The 17,313-nt window shown below is 44.7% G+C and overlaps 1 protein-coding gene across 1 annotated transcript in view; it reads left to right on the forward strand.

Annotated features, from left to right (window-relative positions):
- CHSY1 (chondroitin sulfate synthase 1) overlaps window positions 1-17,313 on the forward strand; it is an 82,577-nt gene that overhangs the window by 58,523 nt on the left and 6,741 nt on the right. The gene's annotated exons all lie outside the window — the stretch shown is intronic.

Genomic DNA, 17,313 nt, shown 5'->3' on the forward strand with positions numbered 1-17,313 from the left:
TATTTTAGTTTCTTGTCGTTAGAGTTTTTGTATCGACTAGTTTGTCATCTGTACAGTCTCTTGGGTACTGGAGTCTAATTCTGCCCTCCAGGACTGTTTTGAGGTGGAAAAAGTGGCGTGTTCCTAATGCTGATTCAACGAAACAGTGACACACAGTAGCACTGCTCTGCTTTGTTGTCCAAAGAGCAGTTGAAATTGAATAAATCTTGCAACCCTGTTAAAACTGTGCCAAAACATTTTTCAGACTGTGTAAATATTAATAGCAGGCTGACATGAGTTTCTTGCAGGCTGTCATCCACCTTGGGCAGGAGGGCCTGTGGGGCTATCTGGCCAAAATCTGTGAGGTTCCTTTCCTCCTTAGAGGGAGAAGGAGCCGATGGTCAGATTTCTAAGACTATGTTTAATACGGTCCCTGTTTAAGCCACCGATGCAGGAGCAGAAAGTCTGCATTCCCAGATCTTTCAGAAAAGTCACTCTTACAGGACGGAGTTGCCAAGTCTTTGAAGACTTTAATTATCACACTGTAATTCCATCTGCGACCTTAATAAAGATGATGTCTTGAGGGGGTGATCTGCTTTCATCCTCCTTTTTCATACTGTGGGCTGATACACGAATGTTTGCATTTTTGGTATTCTTGATTTTTAGGTTTTTCTCTTAAAACGAGAAGAGAGGCTGTATGAAAGTGAAAGGAAGTACAGTCAGTCGTCAGTGCAGTCAGGGTAAAATTTGCACAGCTGCCAAAATGAGGTTCAGATATTTTACTGGGTGATACAAAATAAATGTTTAATTCATAGTGCATAACACTTTAAATAAATATCACTTGGCCACCCTCTAATGAGGATATGCTTGACCGTTGACACCTCATATTCTGGATGTAGTCTCTCTGGCTAGTTTTTCTGGCAGACTGCACATTTTTAGAAAAATAACATTCAAAATACAATTCATTCAATCTTGCCTAAAATGAGTCTTCAGTTTTGTAGTATCACATTTGAAACCCTACCTGTAAATTGCTGCTTGAAGACAGCCTTCAGGATTAAACTGGCTTTTACAGAGCAGTAAACTGCAATGTTATATACTAGATGGTAGCAACATATAGCTCCAGTGTAGTTTTAACTCAAGACCCTGATGTTTCTCCTCCATTTTCCTTTCTTGAGAGATGTTTGCTTACTCCCTGCATCCCATCCCATGCTGGATCCACCTGCATGCAGGTTCCCTAGAGGTTTACTCTGTGCTTGAGGAAGGGAGTAGTTACTTAATTTTTGAGCCTGGCTGCACAAAGGAAACAGAAGTTTGTTTAGTGATTATTCTTTCTGTCAACAGAGACTAAAGCCTGTCTCCCTGCTTTTTGTCTGATAACTAGATCCATTTCTTGAACTAACCAGCCAGAGAATGAAGAGGAAGGGAAAAGTAGCTGTGAATAACAGAGCGGCTGCAGGAGAGCTCCTGCTGCTTCTTGTTGTAACAGGTGGGAGGGCAAAGAGGGAAAACGGAACTGAAGCCATTGTAAATATGGATTTCCTAGGTAAATAGGGATTTGTGCAGTGCAAATCTCATCCACTCAAGTGTGTTATTTGTTGCAGGTGTAGGGAGTCCCTTCTGTTATATCCACAGTTGCTGTTTCTAGTTGTGCTTTTTACCTTTCCCTAAGTGTAAAATCTCTCTGATCTTGGGCAACCTGAGGCTTGCCTGCATATTTGGGCATGGCAACTTATTAAGACATTATCACATTAATACTGTTCCCTCGCTTTCTGGGAAGGTAGGGGAAGAAATTAGGATTAAATGAAGGAAGATAGAGCAAGGCAGTTCTCGACCGCTGGCACGTGTGGGCTCCTGCAGGCCCTCCGACAGCTTTTCGTATCGGCTCCCCCCAGTTTTGTGTCTGCAGCAGGACCCACACAACGCCGATAACTGTTGGGCTGTTTCAGTTTGGGTGAGGAGGGGGTAGCAAGCGATCACGCACCTCTCCCAGCCTGCATTTACAAAGGGGCTGTAGCTCTTCCACGTAGTTCTTGGATGGAAAGCGTTGCCCGTTCTGCCAAGGAAACCTGCTCCAGAAGCTCACTAGCACCACTCCCCCATCTTCAGGCACAGTTGTTTCTTCTGCTCGTGTCAATGCCAGGGCTTAAACATCAGGGAAACCAGAATGTTTGCACTGTGAGCTAATCTACTCTTTAAAGATGTTAGATAATGTAATAAAATAGCTCAGTGGTGCATTGCAATTACCTTTCACATTTCGTCATGCTTCTAAAATTTTTGTCTTCTGAAACTAGGACTATATTTTTAGTACAGTGCAATCAAAAATGTCTGGCCAACAACCTGATATAGTACCTAGGAAAATGGAAATATTCCTTTAGATGTCTTCCAGAGCTGTGGTTTCCTCTGAGTATTAAACTCCGTTTGTTATGCCCTGATTACATACTTTGGTCTGGATTATACATGGCTTGGATTTATAATTCCATATATATGGACAGTTTGATCTCTTCCTTGTATTTTTAATAACAGAAAGCACAGCCTAGACCTTTATTTTAGCATGATGTAAGCATAATTATTTAGTGGGCAAAAGAATCAAGATTGCATTCTTTTGTTTGCCACAGAGGCTTACAGATTTATATTTTTTTTTACTTCTTGGTTATGACCAAAAGATTCATTCTGTTTAAACACTAACCATTATGTTAGGGTAATGTAATGGTTTCTGTAACGTGCAAGTGAAGAAAGAAACCTAATACAGAGCCAGCTAACCCAGCAGTGGAGTGGATTTGACATCATTCATCAATGACATGAATTGGTGCATCTCTTACAAACCTGCATCTTGGTGAGTTCACATAGTTCACTCTTTCTGGCATTTTGCAGCACTCAGGGCATAAATTATGAGCAGTAGTCCCAACTACTCTCATAAATTGTGACACCCCCACTGTCTTCTGCTCTTTTCAAGTCTTCAGTATATCTCTCATCCTGTAAGGAAATTCTCAGGCTACATTTATCACACAACTTCCTATCTAACATGGTATTTGTGCAGAGCTGCTGTTTGATCTCCTGCAGCTCATAAAGCTCTGACTTTCACCTTGAGCAAGTCACCGGCTATTGTTACTGCACACTTTCTCATGCCCGTGAACCATCTGATGCCTGTCTAGTTGCTCTCCGATGGAATGTAAAGCAAAACCAGAGCAGAGCAGACAGCTCAGGTAATTGTCCTGTCAGGACAGTTTCCAGTCTCAGTACTGAGTGGGAGTTGTCTGAAGGGTGAAGATGAGAAGGATGTTTTGGATAGGGTGGCTTTTTGATGTTGTGGGGAGTTATTTTACTTTCCCAATGTATTTTAGCCCTCTGAAAAAATGGAGAAGCTGACATTTAATGAGTCAGGTGGTTTCTTTCTCATTCAAAATGGCTAGGAGGGCTACACCACAGAAAAAAAAAAAAAAAAAAAAAAAAAACAACAAAACCACAAACAAACAAACAAAAAACCAACCACAAACAAAAGCAATAAAAACAAACAAACAAAAAAAACCCCAAACAAACAAACAAAAACCAAACAACCTACAAGGAGCCCAGGAAGCTGGGCTTTAGGGGCCAGAAAGACTTGCTTTGACCTACTTCTTGGCTCCTTGCAGATAACATGCTACATCTGCTAAGATAACTCTGTAACTCTGCTAGGGGGTCACAAAACCTGGGCACTCATCCTTGCTGCCAGAGGGGACAGTGCTTTGCCTAAGGGGAAGGCAGCAGCAGGCAGGTGCTGAGTGTGGCACGTCTTCAGGTTCAGGCCATGTCACTTCAGTTCTAGCTGTAAAACCTTTTTCTTAAGAATCCTGCAAGTGTGGAATCCCAGACCTCAAGAACAGGCAGTACTTTTCTTGAAAATCAGCATAAAGCAATGAGCAGTACAACATGTTGTGTAATTCATGCGTGTCTGTCTTGTCACCCGTCCTGAGTAAGGCAAAGAAGTATCCTTTCCGAGTTGATGGATTTACTGGGGTTTGTATGTGATTTCTTTTAATGTGCTTCAAATTAGTCACGGTGCTTTATTTCCTAGGCTTCATTAAGCTTGTGGTCTGACCATATTGTGATAGTCACTCCCAGCAGTTTACTGAATACTAGTTTTAATATCCGGATATAGATTTCTTCAATATCCTGCAATGCATTTTTCAGTGCTTTTCTGGATAATGCTAATACTAAACAGTCTGTGATGCACCAGGCCCCCAAGCTACATTTTAAGGTTAGCATAATGCTTTCCATCTTTCATCTTTGCGCAACACAGAATGCTGTTATGTTTTGGGTTGGTTTTTTTTTTTTGGGACATAAAGTACCCAAAAGAAACATCTTGCTTAAAAAGTACTTTAAGAGGACACAGTGGTACTGCAAGCTTGCCTCTTCTGGTCTGCTGTTGTGCCTTCTCCCTTCCACTCTCCCTCTCTCCTTGCTCATCCTTTGCTCTTCTCTTTTTTTATCTGTGGGAAATAGCATAACAGTGCACTGTTTCCATGGAGAACAAAATGCCCAGGAGATCATCTCTGTATTCTTATGGCTTAAAGACCTGTAGCAACAAATGTCATTCCAGAGGGGAAAATAAAAGTTCTCTTTTGGCAGTTTGCTGAATAAAAAGATGGCACACAATAGATCGGGCTTGGTTTGTCACCTGTGTTCTTGTGTCGCTACTGCATTAGCTGTTAAAATTTCTGTGAAGATAGAAAACAGCTATTTTACAAGTCAAGAGGTCAAACTTCCCTCAGAGACAGAGGATTGTTATTCACTGGTGTGTATTGAAGCAGCTCTGGACCAGGTGTAGATTTGCCTTCTCCAAACAGAAAAAAGCCTTTGAACATATTACCATTGCCTTAAAAATAAAAAAGAAAACTATCTCCTCGGGCGTTTGACAGGAGGCCAGACCTCAGAGGGCAGCTGAAGCGAGACAGACAGGTTTCTAACATCTGTTTCGGGTGGGTGGATTGTATTTGACTTTGGCGTTCACATCAAGGCGAGGCAGAGGCACGGCTCGATAAAAAGCATGGTCCAGCACCCTGCACGCTGCCCCGCTGGCTCTTTGATTCGAAAGAAACCAGAGAGGGGCAAAACAGCCGTGAAGTGCGGGGTGAGGATCCTGGGGTGCATGCATAGCTCTTTCTCTAGGCTTTAGAGATTAATACTGGTAATACTGGATTTGGCATCCCAAGTCAGGTTGTTGCTATAGAGGATGTCCTTAACAGATGTCCTTGAGCGGAGTGAGCGCCTTCCTCCCTCCCTGAGCTCTCTGGGTGCCTCCAGGCCCTGCCAGAGGATCTGTGTTGAACGGTACTGCTATTTTAAGATACAAATAGTGTGTCAGTGCCCACCTTGCCTCCTGACACAAAGTGCTACCCCCAGGGCTGAGTCAGCAGTGCCGCCAGCTGAGCCCGTTTGCAAAATCCTGCTCTCAGTAGCGGTTTTAAAGCCGACCGTCGGCTGTGAGTTGGGAGCGCACCTATTTGCTCATTGGGTTCACGTCAGAGCCCTTATTAGCTCCAGCTCAAAACCGCACTGAACTCGGGAACAACCTGCAGTTCAGATGATACAAGTATATCTCAGAAGAGTACTAAGGAAAGTGCAGCAGAAAGTAGTCCTGTGTGTCCCTCTGAAAGCCCCATTGAAGGGCTCTGGCTCCCTCGTGGACGTGCCTTCGTGGGACAGCAGAAGAACACAGTGCCCATCCATGCACCCTGCCCTCCCGGGCCAGTGGCCCGCCTGCGTCTGAACCGCGGCGATTTATAACGCCCCGAGGAAACGAGGACCCGTTTCAAAGCAGCTTTAAGCTGTCAGGCTGTAAATTGTCTTGGTTCAGGAGCTACTTCAAAGCAGCCCTGCCTTCCTGCAGCAAGGAGAAGGCTTTTTGGCAAACCCAGTGTAAGTCATTTGCTATTCATGAGTCAAATCCCTGAAATGTCCTCGATCAACAACTAAAAATGGGTCATAAGAAGACAAGGCATCGCTGTCTGGTGGACGAAGCTGCTAACTCCACCAGCCTTCTCCATCTGTTGGCTAAAGCTGCTTCTGCTTTCTCAACAGTGGCTTTTCCTCCCTCCCTGCCTTCCTCCGTTGTGCTCAGCAGCACTGAGCACCCACCAGGTTTCCTGAAGCAATTTGACCCAGTGGGCAAACCCACCCAGAAGATCTCCATGTTTCCTTGCTCCGTTCCCATTGCCTCCGTCTCCCAAAGGAGTGAAAAGTCTTGATGGGGTAAGGGAAAGCCACTAATGAAAATGTTAAAATTCCTCCGAGCTGCCTGGTCTCCAATCTAGGAGGGCTGCAGTGTTCAAGGGAGAGGGAAGGAGAACCCTAGGTCGGTGCAAGTGGAGGCTTGCAGGTTGGCTGCCGGAGGGATGGAGGGACCAAGCAGCGGGGGCTGCAGGTAACAGGCACAAGTTTTGGAGCGGGGTCCGCTCTCCTAAAACTGCACCTGTGGCAGCTTGGTCGCAACCAGGAGAACAAAATGTCCTCCAGATCAGAAGCAGAGGAACAAAGAAAACCCCACGAAGGGATCCAAACACTCTCCATGTGTGTAGGGCTAATGTTCAAAAGAGAGTTCAGTGTCGTGTGAATAGCAAATCCTTCACCAAGCTTGGGAATGTTTGAGGCAGTGCTTAATTTATTTTTTTTTCCCTTTCTGTTTTTAATGGTGGCTAATGCATTTATATTCAGCATAACTGCATTTATCAGTGTCCACAAATCCTGCTTTAATTAAGGGCATTACAAAGGCAGCAGTCGAATATTCTTTTTGTCAAAGCCAAATGATGGATCATGTACATCAGTGAAGCTTAAACACACCCGCTCAGAATTGAGCCCCTTGGTTTGACAGACCATGTGTAATGCAAGAGGCACTTGGTTACAGAGTGCTGCAGAGTAACGCTGCTTGTTACTTTTCCAAACTGTGCCAGAGAGCAAACTTCCAGAAAACCTCAGACCATATACAGTTAGCCAGCAACACTACGTGAAATCTTTAACCATATTTGAACGAACGGGCTAACTTGGACACCGTGAGGAGGGAAATGCCAGTCTGCCTGACAGCTCGTTTTAATAATGAGAAAGTTGTTCCACTGACAGGAGGACAATGAAAGCTGTGGCTGCGTAGAAAGATGTTGCCTTTCTTCTAGTTCAGAGCACAGATGGAACTGCAGAGGAATGGGCTGATCCCAAACCTGTGCACATGCAACTGTGCTTTTTCCTTCTTCCTCTGCTTTTATCTTCTTTCACCACTTTTCTTTCCGAGGTGTTGAATCTGCACCCACCCTGTGAACTGTATCCAAATGAGGCTTCAGTTTGCATTAGTAAATCGCTAGTTTCTTCTAAAACGTGCCTTATTTTAAATATATTATTCCTTGTGCTTCGGCGAAGCAAGTAATAAAAATAGGTGACCTTTGTAGTTAGAGCTATTAATGCGCAATTTGTGGGGCTTTTGACGTACAGGTCATGAAAGTCAAATTCTTGAGAGATTGTCAGCCCTCTGAACGGGCAAGCTTCCTCTGCTAATCCCCCCGTTGATGAAGGAGCTGTATCTTTTATAACCAAACTACTGTGTATTGCACACGTTTTAGATGGCAGAACTCTTTGAGGCAGAGACCTTGTCATTGTATGGTTTTGACAGTGCCACGTCTACGCTGGACGGTGTACATATGTTTTCCAGCGATGAGACAAAGGACAGATTTTACTTTTAAACTCAGCACAGAATAGTGGGCAGGCTTTAAGCCCTGCGTGGTAATGATACAAGCGCAAGAAAAACACTTTCGCAATCATGTCATCTCGCTGTGGAAATTCTGTGTGCAGCAGCAGCGTTACCGCACGATGCTCTTTACCACTGCAGCCTTCTAAAGCTGCGTTATCCCAGGGCCAGGGCTCAGCTGTAGGATCCTCATGGGCTGACTGAAACATGTGGTTTCTCCACATAAAACAAGAGTTTGTGGCTTTATTTCCCTCCCCTCCTCTGAGCAATTATTAAACAATTCTTTTGGCAAAAAAAAAAAAAAACCAACCCAAAAAAACTGTGCATGCGTTTAAAACGCACACTTCAGAACAATGCTGTTCGGCTTTAGTGAACCCTGGAAGCTGTCATCCTGCGCTGCTCCCCGTGTGAAACAAGCTGGTGATTGAGTCCAGGCCCTTGTAGACAGTCTTCAAACTGGCTCCAGGAATGGTGGCTCTGGCTGAAAAAAAATAGATCAAAGATGAAGAACTGATCTGAGCTCGCAGGCTGGTGAAAGAAGAGCAGTGAAACCATCCGCCCGTGTCACAAATGTTCTGTCCGCCTGGACCGGGCACTGGTTCTGTGGGATTTTGTAAGGAACCCCATAGCTTGTTCTTATTTTCCACCAACAGGAATAAAAGGAGGTGTTCTTTTAAATCCAGCTTGATTTTAGCAGAAGCAGCCAGATGGTCGTGGAGCAAGGTCCTGCTCTGTTGCTGGATGCCTTGGAGGGGCGTCCTGCTGACACTGGTCCAGGCAGGAAACCCAGCGCTGCCTCGTGCTGCCGGCTTGGAGCAGGTCACCCTTCAGCAGCAGCCAGCAAAGGCGAGCAGCCTCGCTGTGCAAGCAGAGGGAGATCATGGTCCTCGCTGGAAGGCTTTCTGCTTTTGGGGGGGGCTGTTACATAGTGAATCGCAGGCCCCGGTGCCTTGTGCTCAGCCACGGTGGCTCTTCCTAAGCTTGCGGAGCTGGAGGGGTAGCGGGGACACCTGAGATGGCCCGTGGCCTTCAAACTGTGCTGAATTACTTAACAGGGCTGGCTGTCAGGTGGAGGGGATTTTTCCGCTGGAAGAAGTCAGCTGAATTCCCATGGAGCGCCCCGTCATCTGCAAGCTCAGAGCTGCTTTTGTTGAAGGGCGGTGGGTACTGAATCACCTGGAGTATTGGGTATCTTCAACATGACTCTGGAAAAAGCAGTTAGCGAGCACCATGTTGGAGCGCTCGTTAAAATCCAGGCCCAGAGGAGAGGTGGCAGTGCCATCCGGTTAACCCAACAGCGATTCAGCCATCACGTTGTCGTTTGTGGTGTTGGAAACCAGGCACCACCGGTGAGACACGAGCGGAGCCGAGCGTTGATCCAGTGAGACCACGTGGATGGAGTGAGCCCACGCCGGGAGTTTGTTCAAAAGCTGGCTTGCTCTGTGTTTCAGACGTCCCCACCAGCATGAGGGGGTGTGCAGCTGCCACCACCTGGGGACAAATCACCACCGGTTCGGAGGGGGCCAAGGTTCCAAGAGTGTGTCCTGGACAATGTCCCTTTTTCCGGCTGCTCGCCTGGCAGGAGCACAGCGCAGAAACACCCACAAGAACGGCTGTTGTGGCAGCTGGGAGGAGGGCTCGCTAGCAGAGAAATCAGAAATCTAATATATTCCCAGTTTTCTGTCAAATTTCATTAGCCACTACCAACGCTGCTGGCAGAGAAGTGGTTTTACCATCGGTTATTAGGAAAGCATAAACCAGACGGATTTCTAAATGCGGTTATGAAAGATGCTCTGTCACTTTGAGGCTGTTACTGGCACTGCAGGTTCAAAGGGTTGCAGCTTTGACACAGGCAGTTCAGCAGTTGGCCTTGTCTTGGGGATTTTACTCAGCATTCCCAGCTCCCCTCTCACCCTTTTCCAAAAGATACATTCCTGCCATGAGCCTTCTCAAGGGATCAGAAACAGCAAGCATAGCCTGTTGCCATAAAAAAGGGAGCTGTGTCTCTCCTTGTCTAAAACAGTGCTGCTGAAGCTGGAAGTGCCAAAAGTCTTGAAAATTAATCTGTTTTTTAAAATACACCCCCACCTTTTTACACTGAGGGAAGAACTGCAGCAGTAGCTATTGTGAGGCCAAATCTTTGCTTAATTAAATTCACAGTAATCTCCTGTGAAGGCTCAGATTGATTTAGAGCTTTGTGCTGATGTGACTGCTTCAGTACTGTCCTTCAGCCTGGAGCTGTTACTGTGACGTTGTCTCTGTGTAGGGCACCGTGTACCTGCTCAGGGTGGTTCCTGAAACATCTTGCATCTAAAGAAACCTGTGCTGGTGTGGGCAAGGCTGAAGGGGCCGGATCCTGCAGCCAGATCCACTGGGGCTGATCCTTCCCCGAAGGGTTCTTGCAGGATCTGGTTTTGGCAGAGAGTTGGAGACCTGGTCTGGGGTGTGCTACAAAATCGCTGCTGTCCCCAGCCAGTCTGGCAGAGAGGCTGCATTGCTCCAGCTTGCTTTCTTTTGTTGGATAGATGTTGATATGATTCGTGGATGCCGAGGTTGTAGCTGAAGTATCTCCAAGCAGGGGGTTTCTTTTCCACCCCGCTGTAAGCAGCAGCTTGTGGCAGTCTTGCCAAGTGTTTTGGGGCCAAAAGGGCTCATCATCCATCATGGCTCACAGCTCCTACAAAACCACTGGATGTGGAAAGTAGCTCCCAAGTAGGAATCTTTGAATTCCATGGACAAAAGTATTTCTAAATGATTACATTACTGCCTCTTGAAAACACATGGTGGAAAATCATGCAGCAGTCCAGAAGAGGTCTTCTCTTCTGTAGTCTCTGCTCAGAGGATACTGCATCCCTCTAACTCTATTTCCAGGATCCAAAAAGTTATTTGCCGGGGTGTCAGCTTTCTGCTCATCATCTCCAAGAAACTACCCTCCAAGGGTCATGTGCTGCTCCTCTGAAATCTTAACACTGTGCATGAGAAAGAGCAGATACAGATTTCCAAGGCTGCAGCACTTTCTTTCATGGGGCTGTTGAAATTTATAATGAAAACCAAGTTTTTCTTGTGCCCTGCCTGTACTGCAGAGTCTAAAAGTGTGGAGTTGACGAGAAGGAAGAGAAATCCCAAGGTGCAGTATAGTCAGTGGGCAAGTAATTTGGCGTCATCCCCACGTCTGGCCTTTAAATGAACAAATCAGCAGCAAGTCACTGTATTCCTGTCTTGGTTTGGATCCAGGACAGAGGCAGTCCCTCTCTACTGGAGAGGGAGAGCTGAATCATTTGCCCCTTGGGTCAAAGCCTTAACTAGAGCAAGGTTGAGCCATGTGCAGAACAGCACTTTGCATGAAGATTCGTAATTTGGAAATTATGCCAGAAACAAATGGTGAGCACATTTTCTCAAGCAATAGCAATAATAATTAGTCTTTAGCACCTATGATGCTCTGCTTCTTTAATAACTATAGCATAGAACATTTGTTAATATTTAGTGGTGGTTTATTTGGTTTTGTTTCTGTTAGATCCGAACCTTTTGGAAGAAAACCCTGCAACTGCATCCAGCTCTCCTAAGGTTTGCACAGTTAAATCTAAATATCCTTAAATGGCACATTGTGTTTTATCTGGTTATTCCTAAGGTACAAAATGCTTTCAGGTTATATTCTGGTTTATGCTTTAAAAACATAAATCTGTGTCTCTAGAGAAGCAGTTCCAGGCTTTATGGCGTGCACAGTGGCACCTGTGTAGTTTATGTGTCACATATACCCAAGGGGGAGGGATGTTTTACTAAATGGGCAAGTATCTTCCTTTGAGAGCGTTACGTGATTGTACTAGTCTTTCTTTTCTTCACACACCACCTGTGAGTCAGCTTGTCCCCCTTATCCAAAATAGGGGAGACCTGAGAAAGGAATCCTCGCTTAATGGCTAAGAGGAGACCAGGATCCTGTATCCTCGTTTAGACTAAGAGGGTAAAGCTCCATTTAATGCAGGGCCAGGAGGAGGGAAGCCCTCCTCTTCTTCGTAGCTGGAGGATCTCCATTCCCAAGTGCCGTGGATTGCTCCCAAATGTAGATTTTGTGTAATGAGATCGTCAAGCTCAAGGTCAGAGGTGAAGTACTAGATGCCAGTTTTAAAGACACATTCATTTTTGCTGGTTTTCTTCTTTCTGTTGCCAAGCTGGGAATACTTTAAAGGCTACTTGGTTTGAGAAACTGTAAATGAATAAGTAATCTTCAAGCTCTTCTACTTACTTAAGCAGGAAAGGGTTGGGAGAAGGACAGTTGTTTAATTAAACAGCTACTTGGTATTGTTAACAAAAGATTGAACTCCAGCAGTAACTCTCCTAATTCACAGATTCCTTGGGAATTCAGTGACCTTGAGTTTGCTGTGCTTGAAACTTGCCTTAGATACTTGGCTTCCTTTCTCAAATACTTTGGAGAGGAGAGTGGTGCAGAAGGCGCTGCGAGGCTCTTGAGTGAGACAGGCACTGTTTTGCTTAGTATCATATAAGAAGAGGCAATTGTATTGTACAAAATAAACTTCCTGCTCCCGAGCATGCCTGGTGTTACTGCACTCAGAGGTCACAGTATATCACAGCTGGGTCTGCCTCTGCTCTCTAGCAGTCTGCTATGGAAATTTTGAGTACTGGCTGTTCGGGACGTCCAGTTGATTTTCTTGCCCCTCTTTAATTTATGAAACAAAGCAAACGCGGACCAGTGGTACGTGATGAAATTTGTGTAAGAATTAACTTATCTGAGGAATCACATCATTTAATCATGCTCCAGAGCTCGGGGCTTCACTTGCCAGCTGAGAGGGAAGGCATCTCCCAGCGCCGAGGGGTGTTTCCTGCATCCTTTCCTGTAGAGGCAGCTGGGGAGGTTGCAGGGATGAACGAGTGACCAAGTTCACTGGAAATGAGTGTTTATGCATTACCTCCCAGTGTTTGTCTCCACCATAATAACTCTGCCCAGGAGTGTCTTCAGTCACGTCAGTGGTTAGCTGAGAGATCGCACATAAGGCATTGGGATTTAAAATGGAAATACCAAATATCATTGTTAATAAGAACCCTGAATACACAGAGTTGTATCCATGGAGGTGACTACGGTCTCCTCTTCCACCATAGGCAAGTCAGCAGTAAACAAAGACCCACTGCTCCTTTCCCTTGGGTCTACATGCAAAATATTTTCTCAATTTAGCTATAACGGCGATTTTAAAAACCAGAAAACTAGCGATCTGTTTTGGTTAATCACTCCAAAGTGGCAAAGCCGTGCGAGTGCAGCTACCGTTATTTCATACAGTTACTTGGGATGCGGGTGCAAAACGTCTTTCATTTCTCTTCAGCCGTCCGAGAGGAGCTGCCGCCCTTGCACCGCTGCGGCTGCCTCTCTGGGAGGAGGAGATGGGGGTGAGCATCCTGCGCAGTTGTGGCAGCAGAGCTGGGCACCAGGATCAGCTCTGCACCGGCCGCACGGAGTGGACCTGCATGCTCATCTCCCAGCGGAGGTGCTCCCGCGCTAGGTGACATTAGCTGTCTTTCGAGCTTTTGATGAGTTTGGCTTTGTATTTAAAGCACATCTTGGGCATTTTGAGGCCCGCCATACGACATGTCTTGTCCATGATTGCATTTCATGAGACTTGTGGGGCTGCGTTTTCTGAGCTGTGGTAGTACAATCTGGAGCTGTGAGAGAAAGCCCTCGGGGGCTAATCCGTGGCTGCGGGCCAGTTTCTGCATAAACTGGTCTTATTTTTAAAGTCCATTTTCTCCAGTACACTTTTTTTGGCCTGCAAAAGACTTCTTCATTTAAAACGAAGAACATAACACTCTCTCCTTTCAGTTGGTCTTTTGGACACGAGCCAGTAGTGCCCACAACAGCTGTACCACAATTTAAACATTCAGTCTCTAATGGTTTGGGGAACATTAGGGTTTTTAAGGCTTCAACAGGTCTAGAGTAAATAGTGGTCAATAAAGAGTAGCTCTTCTTTGTATCCCTACGCTCTCAGTGCTCTGCACTAGAATAAAGCATGCTTAGAATATAATCAGTGCAGAATTAATATCCATGAAAGGTTCTTTTTTTGAAAAGAATCATAGAGAACCTGTTTCACTGAAAGAAGAGTTTGCAAGAGTTCAACTCGCAACAGTCTGGTAACAGGCATGGGGAAGTTTGCACGTAACGTCTGTTAGAGACGTGCGTGTTCTGGGCTTGTGTTGCTCCCCATGTGTGTTTAATGGCTGCTACATAGGAGGAACAAATAAATTACAGGCATTATTTTCTCTGTCGTCTTCTCCCACCCACCTATTAACGATGTACACAAGAGGTAATTATGATTTTTTTGTCTTCCTTATGGCTTTCCATTATTGCGTGGAGTCGAAAGCCCATGTGTGTTAATAGGTAATATTTAGCATAGTGTTTTGGACGCAAATGAGGTAGAAACTCCATTAGCAGTGGTGGGCGAGCCGGGCATTGACCTAGTTAGTGATTGAACGCAGTGCCAAGGACTAGCGCTGCCTTCGTGATTTAACAAATTAATGTTGGTGCAGCTGTCAAACTGTATGAAGGCAAGTGCTCATTTCTTTCAAGTTTTGTAGATGTGGGTGAAGAAACGCGATCCACGGGGGGCTCCTGATCACGAAGGAAAGCCGACAGGCACAGCAGCGCGTCTGCAGGTGCCACGGCCCAGGAAGGGTTAAATTGCTCTGTTGGCTGCTGGCCACTTCTACAGCACTTCATCCCACTGTGCAAAAATAGTTTGTAAGTCCTCATGCTCTCTGTGGGGAATTGATTAACCCCTTCCCATACCCTTCCGTGTGTGTTTCCTATGGGTGTGGGGTGTGCCTGGGTTCTCTGGCTGGGGGGTCAGGGCTGCGGGATGCTGGAGTAGGAGATGGAGGGGACTTCAAAGGAAAAACAGTGAAAGTGCCAGCCTTGCAAGGCATTCTTCTGAAAAAAATAGGGTTATATAAAAGCCTGGCTGCTGTGGTGCTTCTCATTAGTTGCACTGCAAGGTTGGCTGGAGCGCAGGGTTTGTTACAGTTGTCACCTTTTTGGCTGGAGCAAGGTGACCGTTAATAGATGTTTCAGTTGTAAATTGTTTTGCATTGAAGCACCAGTGGTGTCTTGCTGACATACGTTTTATTTTCAGTTCAGTTTTTGAAGTTAGCTGGTTTTTGGAAGAGGCAAATTGTAGTATTAAAAGTTCAGAAGTTAACCAGCTTAGCTAAGAGCTTACCCCTGCATGGCAAGCCAGAGCTTTAAAATACGCTTGTTAATTTTATTTAGGGCCATTTGGTAGGGGTTCATATCTTTACTTCCACTGGGAAGTTTCATAACATTTTCCTACCCATCGGTATTCTATTAAAACTTTGTTGTGTAATCTAAAAGCCTTTCTGCTGTTCATGGTTTCCTCTTGGAATCTAATTCAGAATGCCCTAGATGGCAGTTTTGGAATAAATGCATTCGGGCTGCATGGTCTTGATTTTGTTTTCTTATAAATTCAAAACAAGGTTTGAAATTAAATCCTATTGTCAATTTTCCTTTAAATAATAGTTGCTGAATGACAAGATTGAAGAATTTTTATCTGATGTCACAATACTCCTGGGAAAGCCTATGCCTATAGTTGTGTTATAGTGAAAATGTTAGTGAAATCTGTTATCATACTTTTCTGATACTTCTAGTCCCACATATATATATATATGTGTATTGTTGGAGAGGATAGATCAGTGGAGTTAGTAGAAAGACACGTGTGGGTCCTGCAGTGTTGGACTGGTCTTGTTCTTGCTACGTGAGCTCTCCATTGTAATAAACTGTGCTTACAGGACTGACTGTAAGTAGGTGTGATTTGAGGTCTCCTAGAGCCCTTAACAGAAGCAGCGAGGTTCAAAGTGGACGAAAAATAAAATGTTATTAGTAGAGGAAACAATATAGGGGTACAAATGAAGAACAGTCTTCGGGTGAGTGGAAAAACATGCTTCTTGGGAAAGCATGAGATTCATTCAATTTGAATAACTCTCAGCTGAACGTAGGATTAAACCAACTAACTTCTGCCTATAGAACTCTTTTAAATCTTGCATGACTTCTAAAGGGATATCCATCTTGACAGGCAGCTCATCTGTGGCTTGCCAAGAGGCCACTGCCAAGATGTTCTTTCTCCTTTGGCTGTGTTGCTGTATGGGATCTATCTAATAAGAGGCAGCCTCTGGCCTGAATTGCTCACAGACAGCATGAAAGCAGCAGGAATCACTTAGGGGAGAGCGGGCAAGAAGGTGAACTTGAGCAGGAAAGGAGAAGAGGTGGGGGATTGGTGATGACCCATGAAAAAAATATCCTTTCTTTCTCAGTCCGGCTGAAGTTCCTCCTTCCCTCCTCTGAAATGAATTACATTTGTTCAGATTAAAATCCACACGAGCTGCTTCAAGCAGACACAGCTTGCTCCTGTGCTGTCCGCAGTGATATGCTGAATTTCAGGTTTCCGTATGCGCACATCTGGTTTGTTGAGATAGCGGCAATTAAATCCAGGTGTAAGTTTATCCCTTAGATTCAATGTCTGTCCACAATAATGGGAAAAATGCAACTGCAGGCCTAATAAAACAGGACTTTTGCTGGGTCTGAACAGCTGGTAGAAGCATCACTTGCACTGTTTGTTAAAGGGAGGCTTTCTGTGCTGTGATTTTCCTTTTGGTGCTCTGTTTAATTGCCATCGTATTTGAGTCATTCTCTCTTCTGTTCGTCTTTTGGAATTTAGCTCTTTGCTAATCCTTATGGCCTTTTTACATGTGCTTTATTGACTATTACCTGTAGCAAATTCTGCTGCCAATAACATAGATCGGATCCTACATCAAATGAAGTTGTCATGTCAGGTCCTCTGGCAGGTTGATGACGTTTGTTTTGTGACATAGAAACAGCCCATGATCTTTTTAATTGTCCATTGTCTAGGCTGGTATATAACCGCAAGGGTTTTTTTTTTTTTCTCTTGGGTTGTTTTGTTTTTTTTTTTTTTTTCAGTTTATTTTCCACATATCATCCTGGACTACGCATGCCTTTCCTTATATCAGCTATTGCCTGAAAATTGCAAAGCTGGTTTGTCTGCTTTTCTTGCTTTCCATCAGCCTTGTGAATCTAATCTTAGCTCACTATCTTCTTGTTCTGAAATAGCAATTTTCACTTCAAGGATGCTTTTATTCTAGTGTACATATGCATCCTGTATTACTTGCCTTCTGGAACTGCTGCTGGGAATCTCAGGTGCATTTTACGTTCTGTTGACATTTTAAAGTGACAGGGGAACTGTAACTTTGCATTGCAGTACTTGAGATAACGTATTTGGCATCTTGACTAAAACGTTCAGCAAGCTGGATTTTTAATACCTAAAGAGCATTTGGGTGTAACGGAAAAGGTGTCGTCATACTTGCTTACTACGTACATGGCATCCTTTTTTATTGTTCTCTTATTACTATTATTAAAGCCCGTGGGAAGCAGACAAATAGTAAGAGTTTTGTAGTGAACACTTCATGTTTTTTTTTCCTGGTGATGGTGTGTTGTTGTGAAAAAATGAGCTTACAATCTACTTACTGCTCAGTTGTTTGGCCGACGGTGATATCTCTAGAATGGGCTGCAGTAATCCCAAATCCATGGTGGATGTTTC

The sequence above is a fragment of the Tyto alba genome, unplaced genomic scaffold (genome assembly GCF_018691265.1).
Source record: "Tyto alba isolate M040663 unplaced genomic scaffold, T.alba_DEE_v4.0 Super-Scaffold_41, whole genome shotgun sequence".
Taxonomy (NCBI): domain Eukaryota; kingdom Metazoa; phylum Chordata; class Aves; order Strigiformes; family Tytonidae; genus Tyto; species Tyto alba.